Source organism: Ctenocephalides felis, unplaced genomic scaffold (genome assembly GCF_003426905.1).
Source record: "Ctenocephalides felis isolate EL2017-DRISC unplaced genomic scaffold, ASM342690v1 CF-g0.4_SCAFFOLD_01886, whole genome shotgun sequence".
Taxonomy (NCBI): domain Eukaryota; kingdom Metazoa; phylum Arthropoda; class Insecta; order Siphonaptera; family Pulicidae; genus Ctenocephalides; species Ctenocephalides felis.
In genome coordinates, this window is record NW_020538040.1 from 119,737,240 (window position 1) to 119,755,287 (window position 18,048).

Here is an 18,048-nt window from a genome sequence, read left to right on the forward strand (position 1 = left end):
CCCTGAAGTTTACTTGATGTAGTCTGATGTACCCGTAAGTTACTGTTCCAAAAGCCGGAAAATGTTTTTAACCTGTTTCGATGCATGATTCTAGGTTAGGCTTACTCGCAAATGTCCCCTGAAAGTTTACTTGATGTAGTCTGATGTACCCGTAAGTTACTGATTTCAAAAAGCCGGAAAATGTTTTTAACCTGTTTCGATGCATGATTCTAGGTTAGGCTTACTCGCAAATGTCCCTGAAAGTTTACTTGATGTAGTCTGATGTACCCGTAAGTTACTGATTTCAAAAAGCCGGAAAATGTTTTTAACCTGTTTCGATGCATGATTCTAGGTTAGGCTTACTCGCAAATGTCCCCTGAAAGTTTACTTGATGTAGTCTGATGTACCCGTAAGTTACTGATTTCAAAAAGCCGGAAAATGTTTTTAACCTGTTTCGATGCATGATTCTAGGTTAGGCTTACTCGCAAATGTCCCCTGAAAGTTTACTTGATGTAGTCTGATGTACCCGTAAGTTATGATTTCAAAAAGCCGGAAATGTTTTTAACCTGTTTCGATGCATGATTCTAGGTTAGGCTTACTCGCAAATGTCCCCTGAAAGTTTACTTGATGTAGTCTGATGTACCCGTAAGTTACTGATTTCAAAAAGCCGGAAAATGTTTTTAACCTGTTTCGATGCATGATTCTAGGTTAGGCTTACTCGCAAATGTCCCCTGAAAGTTTACTTGATGTAGTCTGATGTACCCGTAAGTTACTGATTTCAAAAAGCCGGAAAATGTTTTAACCTGTTTCGATGCATGATTCTAGGTTAGGCTTACTCGCAAATGTCCCCTGAAAGTTTACTTGATGTAGTCTGATGTACCCGTAAGTTACTGATTTCAAAAAGCCGGAAAATGTTTTTAACCTGTTTCGATGCATGATTCTAGGTTAGGCTTACTCGCAAATGTCCCCTGAAAGTTTACTTGATGTAGTCTGATGTACCCGTAAGTTACTGATTTCAAAAAGCCGGAAAATGTTTTTAACCTGTTTCGATGCATGATTCTAGGTTAGGCTTACTCGCAAATGTCCCCTGAAAGTTTACTTGATGTAGTCTGATGTACCCGTAAGTTACTGATTTCAAAAACCGGAAAATGTTTTTAACCTGTTTCGATGCATGATTTAGGTTAGGCTTACTCGCAAATGTCCCCTGAAATTTACTTGATGTAGTCTGATGTACCCGTAAGTTACTGATTTCAAAAAGCCGGAAAATGTTTTTAACCTGTTTCGATGCATGATTCTAGGTTAGGCTTACTCGCAAATGTCCCCTGAAAGTTTACTTGATGTAGTTTGAAATTATATATAAATACTGAATATTTTGTTAAAAAGGAAATAAATATACTGAATATTTTATTATAAAAGAATCGAAATATTTATAGGTTGGAAGTTACTAATTATTTAGAGTATATTACAAAAATTATATAAAAATAGCAACTTGCACGTATTTTGCACATTGACAACTTACACGTATATGCAAATTGACAACTTGCACGCATTCTGCAAATTGACAACTTGCACGTATTTTACACATTGACAACTTGCACGCATTTTGCATTATAGATAACTTATACGTACTTTGCTATTAGCAACTTGTACGCATTTCCAAGAAATTCAGCAAAAAACATTCTCCTATTTAGAATTTAATGAAATATATCATATATTTATATTAAAAAATTATGAAAAGTTTCTCTTAAAAACATATATTTCGTAAACTTACAAAATATTTATAACTATTCTCTTGACATTATGGTTATTGAAAGAAATAATGAATATTTCTAGTATTGAAATTTGTCGTTTACGTGCACGTGTACAAAATAGCTAGGTAGATACCGAAGAAGTGTCACATGTACAGCATGTACAAGTTTTCGACTGTCAAGCCTACTGATTGTGGCATGCTGCAATGCGACGGCTTAAGGCTTATGCTCTAATAGCGTGGGGTGACGTCAAGCCAACATGACGAATCCCCAAGCCAAGGGCTGAGTCTCAACGGATCGCAGCGTGGTTACTGCTCTGCCGAGTACAACACCGCGCCAGGTACCTAAGTCGTTTACAAACGATTCCGAGTCTCTACATCGAACTAGTACCCATGATCAACCGCTATAGGCAAGACAGATATAACGGACGGATATCGCCCCTTCCAGCGCCTCATTCGGCTAAAATGGCTCGTGCGATAAACGGCGTGTGCCGAATACCTAATAAATCACATTGTATTGAGCCTTTCGACTCACGAGACTCCTAGAGATATCGTTGCTTACTTTGTCTAGAAAGGATACGGCCTTAGAGGCGTTCAGGCATAATCCCACGGATGGTAGCTTCGCACCACCGGCCGCTCGACCGAGTGCGTGAACCAAATGTCCGAACCTGCGGTTCCTCTCGTACTGAGCAGGATTACTATCGCAACGACGATTCATCAGTAGGGTAAAACTAACCTGTCTCACGACGGTCTAAACCCAGCTCACGTTCCCTATTTGTGGGTGAACAATCCAACGCTTGGCGAATTCTGCTTCGCAATGATAGGAAGAGCCGACGAAAGATCAAAAAGCAACGTCGCTATGAACGCTTGGCTGCCACAAGCCAGTTATCCCTGTGGTAACTTTTCTGACACCTCTTGCTGAAAACTCTTCAAGCCAAAAGGATCGATAGGCCATGCTTTCGCAGTCCCTGTGCACACTGAACAACGGGATCAAGCCAGCATTTGCCCTTTTGCTCTACGCGAGGTTTCTGTCCTCGCTGAGCTGGCCTTAGGACACCTGCGTTATTATTAGACAGATGTACCGCCCCAGTCAAACTCCCGCCTAGCAGTTTCCTCGAATCGGATCACGCTAGAGTATTGTTGGCGATCGGCGCAATGGCTCACACCACTCTTATGCGCTTGGCTCTAGAAAACCGTGACAGTCGGAACGCAAGTTTTCGACGCACGCTTTCCGCCCAATCGAGTAAGTAAAGAAACGATGAAAGTAGTGGTATTTCACCGACGATATTACTATCTCCCACTTATGCTACACCTTACATGTCTCCTTACAATGCCAGACTAGAGTCAAGCTCAACAGGGTCTTCTTTCCCGCTAATTTTTCCAAGCCCGTTCCCTTGGCAGTGGTTTCGCTAGAAAGTAGATAGGGACAGTGGAATCTCGTTAATCCATTCATGCGCGTCACTAGTTAGATGACGAGGCATTTGGCTATTTTTTTATTTATTTTTTTTTTGGCTAGGAAGGGAATGCATTTACGCACGCCGGTCGCCAGGTTGACCAGGCAGTGTGGGACTCGACCCGAAGGCAATACCCACTAAACCTAACTCCTAGTTTGTGCCTGATGGGATCTTATGCGCAGGCAGCACGCTGAACTCAGGTACATCCTACCCTATTCCTTGTCGTTTTATGGACGTTGTTTTTGTCCAAGCTCCAAAACCGTTCAGTCCACCAATCAATACACGCGTAGATATTATTTTTAATTCTTCTTTCTTAATGACCTTTCCTGATAGCAGAAAATTAGCTAAATTAGGTTTCCAGTCCACTTGGAATGGGTCTTTTCTAAGGCTCGTTTCAGGTATTAGTAGTGACGGCGTTATGTCTGTCAATCCTTTGTCTGTGGCTCCGATGGCATGTTTGCAAAATATGATCTAGTGTTTCGAGAGCGTTACACCCTGCTCTGCAGAACCTATCTTCATGGCGGCCTCTGGTGTACGGCTCCTGCACGGCATAGTGTTAATCTGAGCCGTGTGCAGTTAATGAAATCCCGACCAGATAGGATTTTGGTGCCATCGGTGATCCATCGGTGTTGTTGTGGAACTTTCGATGATTTGGCGAGCGCTCGACCATCTACTGAGTTATGAAGCAGTTTGGCCCATCTATCATCTAATAATTTGACCGAAGTTATAATATTCCCATTATCAGTAAGGCGTTTGACACATTTTTCTAATTCAAGTTGATGGTAACTTGATTCGGTCCTTCCTAAATTTAGAAGTCTTCCCTTTCTTCTAAGAGGCACCAACCATCTTAGAGACGGAAGGGATAACCCACCGTCTCTGTCTCTTGCATAAAAGTACGCGTTAGTTGTGTCTGTTGGTAGCCTCAGCCAGGATCTTACGGCTTTTCTTATAGTTGTGTCAAGGCCTTTAAGAAGCCCAAGTGTGGTGTTACCCAGCGTCAATTGATGGAGTAGTCTAGGAATCCCGACTGTTCTTAAAGCGAATAGCCGTTGCTGGGGTTTTATTGGTGTTTTGGATAGCTTTTCAATAATGCTCTGTAACTTCTCTTTCAGGTCGCACAATACGGCACCTTCCGGAGTAAAAGATACACCTAGATAGGTCCATATTTCTACCCTGGAGAGAGCAGGTAAATCACGACCACCACACCTGAACTTAATACTCTTATCAATAATCGATTTCTTTGCGTGTGGCACATTTCTGATGGTAATAGAGAATGACTTGGCGTTGTTAACTATAAGGCCACACTTTGATAGAAAGTCGTCAGCGTGGTCAAGCAGTACTTGAAGACCTTTTTGAGACGATGCCACAAGGACAATATCGTCCGCAAAGGCTAAGATATTTTAGCGTCATTCCCTCCATCATAACCCCGATCTCAGGTGGGGCACTTTCGATAAGTCTGTTAATAATAAGATTGAACAAAACTGGTGACAAAGGGTCTCCTTGTTTCACACCGCTCCTCGGACTAATGGGATCCGAGTACCAGTTTTCATACCGGAGTCTTGTCCAGCTGTTCGTATAGATATTATTAATGTAATCCACACATCTATCAGGTAGGTTGTAAAATTTTAAGGTATCAATTAGTGCCTTATGTGATACCGAGTCAAACGCTTTCGCGACGTCGATTGAAGCAATAAATACAGGTTTAAATTTTTGCCTGTGATACTTTAGTAGATAATCAAGTGCGAATATGTTATGTGCACATCCATCGATCGGCTGGAAAGCTGTTTGTCTATTATCAATTTTAATCGACTCTGTCATTCGTTTAGCTAGAATCTTATGGAAATGCCTTGTAATCACTGATGAGACCGTAATCGGTCTGAAGTCGCCGGGATTCTCAGCATTATCCTTTTTGGGAATCAGCGTAGTGTAAGATTCTAATAGTTGTTCGGGGATGTTACCCATGAACAAGAATATGTTATACAGGTTTACCAAGGTGTTTGTTGGTATCGATCTTAAAAGGCTAGCTGATATCCCGTCCGGTCCGGGCGCTGAATTTTTTGGCCGGGTAGCTCTTAATTATTTCATTTGGGATTATAGGCTTCCATATGTGCGAGAGATCTTGGGTTCTCGCTTTTTCCGACCCGGGCGATAGCGTAGAATCTCCGGTCATAACGTTGGTCCAGAATTGTGTCATTGTGTCTGCTGAAGGTTTGTAAGAGACAACTTTGTTATCAAGAATAAATTGGACACACTTCGTTGGGTTTCTCGCCCAATGTAGTTGAGTAATTTTGTATTGGTGCCTCCTAAGTTGTCTCTTATTTTGTCTTTTAGGGTGCTTTCCTCTTTTTGTGCTTTTGATGTGCTTTGGTGGTGATTTGTTTTTCTGAGGAAAGATTGACTTAAGATAGTCAGTAACTCTTACTTTTAGGTCGCTTAGCGTTATTGCGCTAACTGAGTGGCAGATATTCGTCAGAATTTTATCATTAAATTTTTCTACTGTACTCGAGACTGCCTGTGACAGTGCCTCTAATAGTGCGTTACCGGTGGTATCTGTAGTAACCGGAGAACAAGGCTCGGTGTTATTTTGGTTAGACATCATATTAACGAAATCAGCAACCTGGCTTTTATACTTCGGTGATCTCCTTTGGCCTTTAATGGCCTCCAGAGTTCGACCGGGTGTAACAGAGAAGGGCTTTGTTTATATGGGAAGATCCCTTAATCACTAAAGCTGCTTCTTCCTTAGCCATGAGCGCTTGTTCCTCTTCCGTCCATCTGGCTTTCTTTGGCTCTATCGTCGCCATCCTGCTATCATACCACTCTTTGTGTTGCCTTTGTTCGTGCACTCCACGACCTACTACGGTATTAAATACTTTATTACACTCGGGATAGCGGCAAGAATGATTTCCTGTGTCAGTCAGTATGGAAGGGCCTGCGGGCCCCCCCGAGTTTGAATTATTCATCCGAGGCTTTGCATTATTACTAGAACCGACTGATAATAGGAACGAGTGGGTTGGCAGCCCACAGGTCCATAGGCACAGAGGCGGCTTAGTTTCCCCCCGAAGGGGTACTCACGATGGGACCCACGAGGAGGAAGGCCACTTGCTAGCTGAGGTCCCAAAGAACCCCAACCACTCCCACCACCTTAAGAGAGTCATAGTTACTCCCGCCGTTTACCCGCGCTTGCTTGAATTTCTTCACGTTGACATTCAGAGCACTGGGCAGAAATCACATTGCGTCAACACCCGCTAGGGCCATCGCAATGCTTTGTTTTAATTAGACAGTCGGATTCCCCTAGTCCGTGCCAGTTCTGAGCTGACCGTTGAATGGCGGCCGAAGAGTACGACTGACCGACCGAAGCCGGCACAGAAACCTCGCAGCAAGAAAGATCCGCGGGGGGCCTAGAAACGGGACCGAGCTCGGATCTAAGTCACAAGAACAATTTCACCTCGCCCAGGCCCGGCACATCGGCCTACGCCCGCTTCCCAACCAAGCCCGGCACGCCCCAATCCTCAGAGCCAATCCTTATCCCGAAGTTACGGATCCAATTTGCCGACTTCCCTTACCTACATTTATCTATCGACTAGAGGCTCTTCACCTTGGAGACCTGCTGCGGATATGGGCACAAACCGGCGCGACACCTACCGTGGCCCTCTCCTGGATTTTCAAGGTCCGAGGGGAAGATACGGACACCGCCGCAACTGCGGCGCTCTTCGCGTTCCAAACCCTATCTCCCTGCTAGAGGATTCCAGGGAACTCGAACGCTCATACAGAAAAGAAAACTCTCCCCGTATCTCCCGACGGCGTCTCCAGGTCATTTTGGGTTACCCCGACAAACTCTCTTGCGAGGGCCCGACTTGTAAACGGTTCCGCTGCCGGGTTTCGGAATAGGAACCGGATTCCCTTTCGTCCGATGGGTGTGAGATTTTATTCAAATTAAAATACACCAACATCAACATAGGATTTCTCGTGGGGCTTATGATCGACTGACTCGTGTGCAACGGCTGTTCACACGAAACCCTTCTCCACGTCAGTCCTCCAGGGCCTCGCTGGAGTATTTGCTACTACCACCAAGATCTGCACCGATGGCGGCTCCAGGCAGGCTCACGCCCAAACCCTTCTGCGCACACCACCGCAACCCTCCTACTCACCAGGGCTTCAAAACGAACTGTAATGAACGCTCCTCATGCCCTGGCGGCCGAGTATAGGCACGACGCTTCAGCGCCATCCATTTTCAGGGCTAGTTGCTTCGGCAGGTGAGTTGTTACACACTCCTTAGCGGATTCCAACTTCCATGGCCACCGTCCTGCTGTCTTAAGCAACCAACGCCTTTCATGGTATCCCATTAGCGTTGTTTAGGCGCCTTAACTCGGCGTTTGGTTCATCCCACAGCGCCAGTTCTGTTTACCAAAAATGGCCCACTAGGCACTCTAATCCAAATCTCTGGCTTCACTATTCAAGCAAGCCAGAGATCTCACCCATTTAAAGTTTGAGAATAGGTTGAGGTCGTTTCGGCCCCAAGGCCTCTAATCATTCGCTTTACCGGATGAGACTCGCTCATCGAATGCCAGCTATCCTGAGGGAAACTTCGGAGGGAACCAGCTACTAGATGGTTCGATTATTCTTTCGCCCCTATACCCAGTTCCGACGATCGATTTGCACGTCAGAATCGCTACGGTCCTCCATCAGGGTTTCCCCTGACTTCGACCTGACCGGGCATAGTTCACCATCTTTCGGGTCCCGGCGTGTACGCTCTGGGTGCGCCTCTTCTCGCAATGAGAGTGAGACGCCCCGGGATTGCGAGCACGCATCCGTAGATGCGGTCCGTCATCCCTCAGTTCACTTAAGCGAACCTTTACTTTCATTGCGCCTTTAGGTTTTGTATTTCCCAATGACTCGCGCACATGCTAGACTCCTTGGTCCGTGTTTCAAGACGGGTCCTGAAAGTACCCAAAGCAATAGCATCGCTGACCGGTAATAGAGTCCGTTCGAGAACACGGTAGCTAACAGCTCGAGGCGGCATCGATGCCGGACTAGGTCCGACGGCCAATAACCGTCCGTGCTTGCAACCGGCCGAACGCTTAAAAGCGACCCTATACCATATCATTTATACCGTCTGGCAGTCGGCCGGAGCACGCGGGGTCTGGCGCGAATAAATTCGTGACAGGCTACCGCCGCGGTCGTAGATCGACACCAAACGGGTCGCGACGTCCTACTGAGAGAGAAGTGCATGCCATCGCCGCCTAACGCATAAACCGACGGCGTATCGCAGGACGAATCCCGGTCAATCGCACGCCAATAAATGGAAGACAACAATAACATTGAATCTCTCCTTTCGATCTTTCGGGTTTCTCAGGTTTACCCCTGAACGGTTTCACGTACTCTTGAACTCTCTCTTCAAAGTTCTTTTCAACTTTCCCTCACGGTACTTGTTCGCTATCGGTCTCGTGGTCATATTTAGCCTTAGATGGAGTTTACCACCCACTTAGAGCTGCACTCTCAAGCAACTCGACTCTGAGGAGAGATCCTCTCGATACGCGCAACGGTCGCTACGGGCCTGGCACCCTCTATGGGTAAATGGCCCCATTCAAGATGGACTTGAACTCGCCGCAACGCACCGAGATAATCGGATCCTCCCTAACACTACATTTCCCAGCGTCCGTCTCCGGCCGCGGGATTTAGAGCTGGGCTCTTCCCTGTTCGCTCGCCGCTACTAAGGGAATCCTAGTTAGTTTCTTTTCCACCGCTTAGTAATATGCTTAAATTCAGTCGTATTATGATTATGATGTGCTCGCAAACGTTAGTAAGCAAGCGCACACAAAATCGACGAGGAACCTTTGAATCGTCCAAATTTGCCGAACGAAACCGCATTACGAAGAGTTCGGGTTTCCGGTTATCGGGAGGGTCGCAAGAATATAAAATCTCTAGGACACACAACCCGCCGTAATCCCACAGAACGTCAACGAACGGTAATGTCCGATGTTGCAAAGTGGACTGGCTCACACGTTGAGTGAATTATTTAAGAGCACGCATTTACGCGAAACTCCATCATTCGCCGGCAAGCCGTTTAAAGCAAGCGGCAGTCTGGTAATGTTATACGACTCTCAGCCAGAGGTGGTCCGGGAACAGTATCCGAGGACCGCAATGTGCGTTCGAAATGTCAATGTTCATGTATCCTGCAGTTCACATGTCGACGCGCAATTAGCTGCGTTCTTCATCGACCCACGAGCCAAGTGATCCACCGTTCAGGGTGATTTTATATATATTTATACATGTTTCGATCGTGATCCTCTCGAAATCGTTTAAGATAACTCGGGCGATTCTGAAACTAGTATGATTATTATGGTTACAATTAGTACACCGTAAAGCTTTCGCGTTTCGGTCCGAGATACAAAATCTCGTTTCAAAATTGAAATATGAATATTTCACTGTGTGTGAGATTGAAAAATCTGCTTTTGCTGATTTTTCATTTTCTTAAAACAACGCAATGAAGCGAATGTTCAAATTCGCACAATTTGAATAAAATGTGCAGAGTATATAAAATACTAACGCAAGCGTTTACTACAATCGACTTTAAAACACTAGACTTTCATCTAGCACCCAAAGAATTGATTGAGCTATGCGTTTAAAGTATAATATTCAAAAAGAACGCCGTTTTCACAACGAACTTCGTCATTCGCTCAGGCATCTGGCGATACCGAGCAGATATACATGGCAGTGCTGTCACACAATGCATAAGAGCGCTAAGCGGTTGTAAACCGCGTCACGCTGCTTTTGCACACTGCGCAATATTTTGCGACTAGCTCCGGTCAAACGTTAATGAAACGAATGATCATTGCCAGAGGCTTTTGCCCACAGTATATTATACTATAGGAGCGCACTTGATTACAGCAATAATTTGTCGAGTAATCACAAGATTTCTTATTTGCGGTCCGCAGACCCAAATAATTTCAACTCGCTCCGATCAAACGTTCATAATACGAAAGACCATCGCTGCGAGAAGCTTTGCTAGTTCTGCCACATTCACATATATTTGACCGTAGTCAATTTGTAAAATTCTATATTATTAAAATATATAGATTTCATATTTGCGGTCCGCAGACCCAAATAATTTCAACTCGCTCCGATCAAACGTTCATAAAACGAAAGACCATCGCTGCGAGAAGCTTTGCTAGTTCTGCCACACTCACATATATTTGACCGTAGTCAATTTGTAAAATTCTATATTATTAAAATATATAGATTTCATATTTGCGGTCCGCAGACCCAAATAATTTCAACTCTCTCTGATCGAACGTTTAAAAACGAATGATCCTACCACCAGTTATCTATAGCCGCAAACCAGCATCCGAATATATACGGGGTATATAATTCTAGATGTGGCTCACAACATTATTAAAAGTTACGCTAATATATCATTGACAGACTAAAAGTATCGAATATGATGTAAAAACTACACCGGGGAATGATATCCGTACCCGCCTGAACAACATAGCGTACTTTAGCCTGAGCTTGCTCGCATCGCACTCGACACGACCTATTCCCCTATATAAGGCGCGCGGCCACAGCGTAAGTATTCGACTGAGTCCCAAGCGACGTGATTTTGACCTGCGGCGAGGCGTCGCTCTGGGTTACGGTGTGAATCGTCAAAACAAAAGTCTGGGAAAATTTCGAACTGTGAACCCTTCTCGTATATGGACAATATGAATTATAGTTAATTATTGAGTTTTTAGGTGTTTTTTGGGTTTTTTAAAACTTTTGTATAAAATTATGTATTTATTGATTTTTATAGATCTCAATGAATATAAAACGAATTTATATATAGTTATATTATTTTTTATAATTATTTGTTTAAATTTTCTAATTTTACAATAAATGTTCAAACCAGTTTTCCTCGATTTTCTCTTGAACGGTAAAAGATACAAAAAAACTTTGTTCGTACGAAAGATGCAGAATAAAATTACGAATAAAATGGTATATAAATGGTTAGGTGTGTTCATATAATTTTCTCTAGATTTTCCGAATTTTCCGAATTTTCACGACGGCAACTCGCCTGTAGGCCACACCGTTGGGAATTCGAAGTTGTGATATATGGAAAAAGAACTAAGCATTTTGAGACCTTTCTAATGATGTATAATACTTTATATGTTTTCTTGAGAGAAATATCGAATCGTGAGGAGTATTGCTCCAACCTAGCCGCACTTTGCATTTTGACAAGTTAACAACTACACAGATTGCTTTATACTATCTAAACCGTAAAAGATACAAAAAAACTTTGTTCGTACGAAAGATGCAGAATAAAATTACGAATAAAATGGTATATAAATGGTTAGGTGTGTTCATATAATTTTCTCTAGATTTTCCGATTTTTCCGAATTTTCACGACGGCAACTCGCCTGTAGGCCACACCGTTGGGAATTCGAAGTTGTGATATATGGAAAAAGAACTAAGAATTTTGAGACCTTTCTAATGATGTATAATACTTTATATGTTTTCTTTAGAGAAATATCGAATCGTGAGGAGTATTGCTCCAACCTAGCCGCACTTTGCATTTTGACAAGTTAACAACTACACAGATTGCTTTATACTATCTAAACCGTAAAAGATACGAAAAAACTTTGTTCGTACGAAAGATACAGAATAAAATTACGAATAAAATGATGTATAACTCGATATATGTCATAATATATTTTTCATGAGATTTTTCAATTTTTCCTTTAAATTAAAAAATGTTTTAAATTTTTCGCTGACTTTAAATTCATTTGCGGGTTATGCTTTTTTTACAATATTGTTTCAAATGATGTAAAAAGTTAAATTAGCGAGGTGCCTCAATATGCAAAAAATTGGCCCACCCTAATATATATATATATATATATATATATATATACATTATATGCGTAATCTAATCTAATGATCATCTATGGCATTATTCAAACTTTTGTTTAGATCTTCGAAACCGGACTTACCGTCCAAAAAAATAATTAATTCTTAATTTTGCCAATACAAATAATATGTTTTGAAATCATTCAAATCGGGCGTTCCGTTTTCTCAAAAAGTAAATTTTCATTATTATCACTTCCCTTTATCTCTGACACAGCAAGACAAGTTTCAGCTAAAAACTAATCAGCACGTCTCCCGGAATCGAATATTTTATGAATAATTGAAATTGGTTAAGCGCCTAAAAAAATTTGTATCTATAGAAATACAATATTACTAATTATATTTTTTATTAATAATCTTTTATATTATTAAAATATACATTTTATTTTACAATAGCTCGTCTGATTTTTATTTCAATAATTTATGACTATACTCCTAATAATCTGTCACCCACACCAGCGATGTAGTTGCGAAAGATCGTAAAGTGGTTGATTGTGTGATTGTGTGATTCTAAGATTCCTTACGAATTCCGCTTTACTATGTTTCCTGGATTGATACCGGTATGGCTCCGGCTACTATGGCCGCTTGAAGATCTTATTTCCTAGACAATATACTAATATAGAATAATAAGGAAAGTCACGAACGCCAAGTTGGGTGATGGCGCTTTAATCGCATGTCGCACGGCAGCCTCGTGCACCTAAATGCATTCAAATTAAAGCGCCAAGATTATAAATAAAAGAAAGTTGTCAATTTAAAAAATAATTTATTTGTACTTAAATTTTGCATTACAATAGTCTTATATTGACATTGTTATACAATAACGAAACATACCAAACAATATTACATATATTAAAATAGATATCAAAGTAAATAGCAATATGTTGCAACAAACATATTTATTTAAATAAATCAAGAAAAATATAAAGTTTAACGAATTACAGGATTCCTGCTTTCAAGTGGATAATCATTCATCATTCACTACCAATAATGTCGTGAACACAAAACATGGTGTGTAAATAATAGTATCCGTGCATTACGTTACTAACTAATAATCATTCCAAGTAAGATTTGCCACTTTTCAGCACATTCTTTGCTATAAATCCAGTTATGCTAAATGTCTCTTGACATTATCTTGAATATTCACAAAACTGCTGCATTAAATTAACTTATTTTATCAACTTGCACTGCAATTGGATTTCGTTCGTTAACTCAGTGGCGTTCTTAAAAAATGTCTAGTCTATTTATGCTTTTCCATATATATTTAAGAGCCTTTAAAGTTTAATACAATTCTGAAAAGTTAGAAGAGCCTTGCCTTTCTTATAAAAGAGCCCTAGCTTGCTCCCAAAATGTATTGTGATTAAATTTTTATTATATACACTGCTTTAACAACTGCTTTATATCCTCTTCATTTAAGAGTTATAGATTTTGTTTGAATCACAAATAAAACCTTATAAACAATTATAAAACACTTGTAAACACAAATATCACAATAAGAATCAAAACAAAATGGACGTCTCATATACGATAACCTATATGAAAGTTTTCATGTTTTGACATTTCTTGTCATATTGCTCGTGGATTACTAACCTGTCAAACTTGACGTCGGCTCACTAGCGCCAAATTTGCGCCTAGCGTTCGTGACTATAACTACGCGTTGTGAACGCGTACTTCCAGTTCTTCATAAATAACTTTAATTGCCTGTGGAAATAATCGTCACAAGGCTGGCAATATGGTGTGCAATGGGGTGGTATTATTTCTACTGTACTGGTTGGTTGCCCTACTTTGTTTGTAAAATTATTATTGAAAAGTGATGGATCAGTTTGACCACCCCAAGAATCTAATATTAATAACATTTTCTCCCTTTTAACATATGGCTTAAGAACATTATCAATAAAATATGAAAGAAGTTCTTTCGTCATTTTACCTTTTTTTTAACCGTCGCTAGTGAAAAATGTTTATGTAATACTACTGCATTTGTAAAATGTGCTCATTGCAATTTATTTTTATGTTTCTCTTGTTTTTATGACAAGTACCATCCCGCCAATTGTAAATCTTAAAGTAGTTAACATATGCAAATAAATTACATTTTTTCTTCCTTGTTATTGCTGTTTTTTTTATAAAATTATTATGTTTCAAGTATTACATCAATTTTATACAGACGCTACAGAGTATTTTACTATAGAATATTTAGCAAAAAATATAAAATTAATTAAAAACTCAAGAAAACTTTAATATTATTTACTCATGCAATTATAAATTTGAATTAAAAATAATAAAAAAAATATCATGAGTGGGATTCGATCCTCCGACTATACGCATACGCAAAAATGAGAGTCCAGTCACTTTACCACTAGGCTACGACTGAACTGATAAGAGTGCATGTTGCAAACTATGGATATCGCGCGCTGCTAAAATGCAAACTTTAATTAATTTTTATAATTAAACCGCTTTTCATAGGCCTCTAATATTTTACCACGGTCAGTTTGGGCATAAAATCTACCATTGTGCCAAATTTCATCAAAATCCGAGACGAGCAATGCGCGGGTTCTCCTTTTGAGATAGTAGGGCCTGATCTTATTTTCACGTTGATCGATTGCTCAGCACGACCGTCGGTAATACATTGGTTCAACGCTCAGTGATAAATCATCTTATTGCAAATTTCACCTGTTTGTGAAAACGTTCGACCATACCATTAACTGCGGGGTAACACGCTGTGCCCTGAAAGACGTAGTTCTCATCAGCCGCTTGAGCTTCTCGAATAGATGGGATTCTAATTGCCTGCTTTTGATTGTAATTTTTAATGGAGATACAAATTTTGCAAACCAATTTGAAAAGAATACTCTTGCCATAGTAGTTGCTACTTGGTTTTCTATTGGAATGGGTTCAGGCCAACGCGGAAAAGGATCTATTTACGTTAGGCAATAACAAAATTCTTTTGATAATGGCTTTGCCACTATGTCGATTTGAACTCAAATCTCACTCCAAGTATGCTTAAAATTATAATTCAGTATTAGGTATGTTTTAGATTATAATTTTAAAGTTTAAATAAACTAGCTGATAGCAGGATAGAAAATGATTTGATTATTGCAATGAATGGTTTGTGGTATGAGGGCAAAAATAAGGAATGTACGTGATATATAATTTTGCAATACAAATAAAAACTAGCTGTAAGTGGAATTCTGTCTTGAGGCAATTATGGCATCGTGCCTTAAGGCAAATTGCTGGAACTTCCCATACCGTAACGAAATGTTCGAGAAATTTTGAATGTTTTCAAATAGATTATTATAAATATTGTAACATTGTCTAATATTTATAAGAATTATATAAACTGAATTGCAGAGTTGAAATTATTTGTAAAGTATATTAGAACTATAGTTAGAATTAAAAATAAAATCTGAAATATTTTCGATATACAAAAAACTAAAAAAAAAAAAAAGTTGGTACAAATTTTTTTTTCCGAAATCAATTATTTTGTTAAGACAAGCAGAAAGTTCTTTGAATTATTTAAATCGGACGCTTAGTTCTCTCAAAAACTGCCATTTTTTACATATTTAGCTCCGTATCTTCGAAATGGCTGAGCCTGCATTTGCCAAAAACTAATAAACACTTGTCCCAATCATTACTAATTGAATGTTTTTTAGATCATTCAATTCGGATACTCCGTTCCCTCAATAATTCGATTTCTATTTTCTGCACTCTTTGCTCCGTATCTCCGAAACGGCTGGACCTGCCTTTGCCAAAAACTAATCAGCTCTTTTCCCTATCAATAGAAATCGAATGTTTTTTGAACCATTCAAATCAGTTGATCCGAGCGCCCTAAAACGTGACTGGAAATTTGTATCCATACATACATACACACACACACACACACACACACATCCATTTTTTCTGAGGTATGCCAAAACGTTCAGAAACCTTCAAAACGTCGAGAAATGTAAAAATTTTCAATTCCGATTTTCGGCCCATTACAATAACTTACCCTACGGGAAGTTAATAAAATAAAAGAAATTAATTAAATGTGTCTAATAAATAGTTTTAACAATAAACAACATTAAATAAAAATTAATTGTTTTCAAGAAATATTTAAGTATTTGAATTATTTTAAGAGAATGATTGTTTAATGAATATTTAATGAAAAATATTCACATACTGAAAGGGGGAGAAATGGTAGTTTATTGTTAAAGAAAATTTAGAATTGTTTGTAGTTTCGTATTAGGGAAGACTGAACACGGTTGTGCCAGAGTACGGTAGTGACAGTCATTGTAAAAGCTAAACTATACTGATTATGAGATAGGGTCCAACGGGAGAAAGATGAATGATGATTGTTTGAACACAATATACGGTAGTAGCAGTTATCATAAAAGCTAAAATATACACATTTTGAGATAGAGTGCAAAGAGAGAAAGATGAATAAGGATCGTTTGAACATATTGCTTTCAGCCAGTAACTCACAATAACATAATCCGTAGCCACATAGCTTTTAAAGTGTCAAAAGTAAGTTTTCAAGTTCAAATTTTCTTAATTCTCTTGATTTAAGCTGTTAATTGTGTACCCTTTTTTTACTTTGCTGTAAGTTGAACATTTGTAGTTATTTACTTGCAATTAGTTTTTGTTCACAATTAGATAATTTAGCTCAGCCATAATGATGATTTGTTTTCAAAAGTATGCGTCGGGTACGGTTGTGACTAATATTAGAATACGGTTGTGACATGTATTTCTTGTTCTTTTCAGGTAAAGATTAAACAGATAAAAGATCTAACTTGTCTAAGACAAACTACGAAAAAGAAAGAAAGAATTTAATAAAAAAATAAAAAAAAATTTTAAAAGAATTCTTGTTACCTTTATTTAAAAAAATATGTTTTATTATATAGTGTTATATCTCATTCATAAACTTCGTTTAAATATTTATATTGTGATGTATTACATATTTTTACATATTATTGTTATTAACAACAATAATTGCCGTTATAAACTATTTTAGTGTTCATTCTTATTGCTTTTTACCTATTTTTATGCTTGTCACTATTGGACACAATTGACGTCGCTACTGTTCTTTGGATGTGAACTGTTGTGCAACTTGCCCTTTTTTGTTTGATTTCAGGTTATGACTAATACATCGTATTTATGGACAGTTTTTCAATATTTCCTTGTGGACAAATGTTCAAATTACCATTTAATTTACTTTTTTCTCTGCTAACTGGTAAATTAACAAAATTATGGGTGATCTCAAAAAAGGTGGCACAGCCGTACCCAGTCCTCCCTATATATGTTCAAAAAAATAAAATTGTTGTCGTACGGGATGATAAATGATTGAATTACTATAATGACTATTTAAAAATGGGCGTTTATAAAAGAAGAGTGAAAACTCAAGGTTTCAAGCATCTTTCAGCAAGACATTATAAACTATTAAAAAACAGCAAATTTTCTAGGTATCCCACTTTGTCTTTCGGTTTTTGAATCACGTGCGGCTTAAATAAATCAGCATATTTATCCTATCGTTCCTACTACCTAATCCATATTTGCCAACAACCTTTGCCTCTGACTCCATTCTATCTACTCCATTAAAATCTTCCATTATCTCCATATTGACCTTTCTTTGCCTTCCTGAGTTCCTAAGCATATCGCCTATCTGCTGTAGATTTGCTTCACGTTTGCCTCATCGTAGCTTGATGTTGGCAAGTACACCTGCATTAACAGCACGTGCACTGGCTCTGCTATTATGAAACTGATATCAGTTCACATTTAGCACACTCTCCAATGACTTGTCTCTTACCATAAATTTCAAAAAATTAAAAAAAAAAACAAAATTAAAAAAAAATACTATTTCTCTTTTCTGAGCATCTAAAAATTATTATTTATTTATTTAAAACTATGGTACGCCATTCACCACAGTTAAATAACGATTTGCCATGATATAATTTTAAGTAAATATAATAACAAAATAGTTGTAAGTGGATTTTGCTTTTATGCAAGTTGCATAAACTTTTTAAT

General features: G+C 39.2%; 1 non-coding gene and 1 pseudogene across 1 annotated transcript; both read right to left on the reverse strand.

Moving 5' to 3' along the window:
- Positions 1 to 1,989: 1,989 nt before the first annotated feature.
- On the reverse strand, positions 1,990 to 8,971 carry LOC113378952 (annotated as a pseudogene).
- A 304-nt stretch (positions 8,972 to 9,275) lies between these two features.
- On the reverse strand, positions 9,276 to 9,430 carry LOC113378993. The gene has a single exon (XR_003367305.1). It is a non-coding gene; the product is annotated as a 5.8S ribosomal RNA (ribosomal RNA).
- Between the last annotated feature and the right edge of the window lie 8,618 nt (positions 9,431 to 18,048).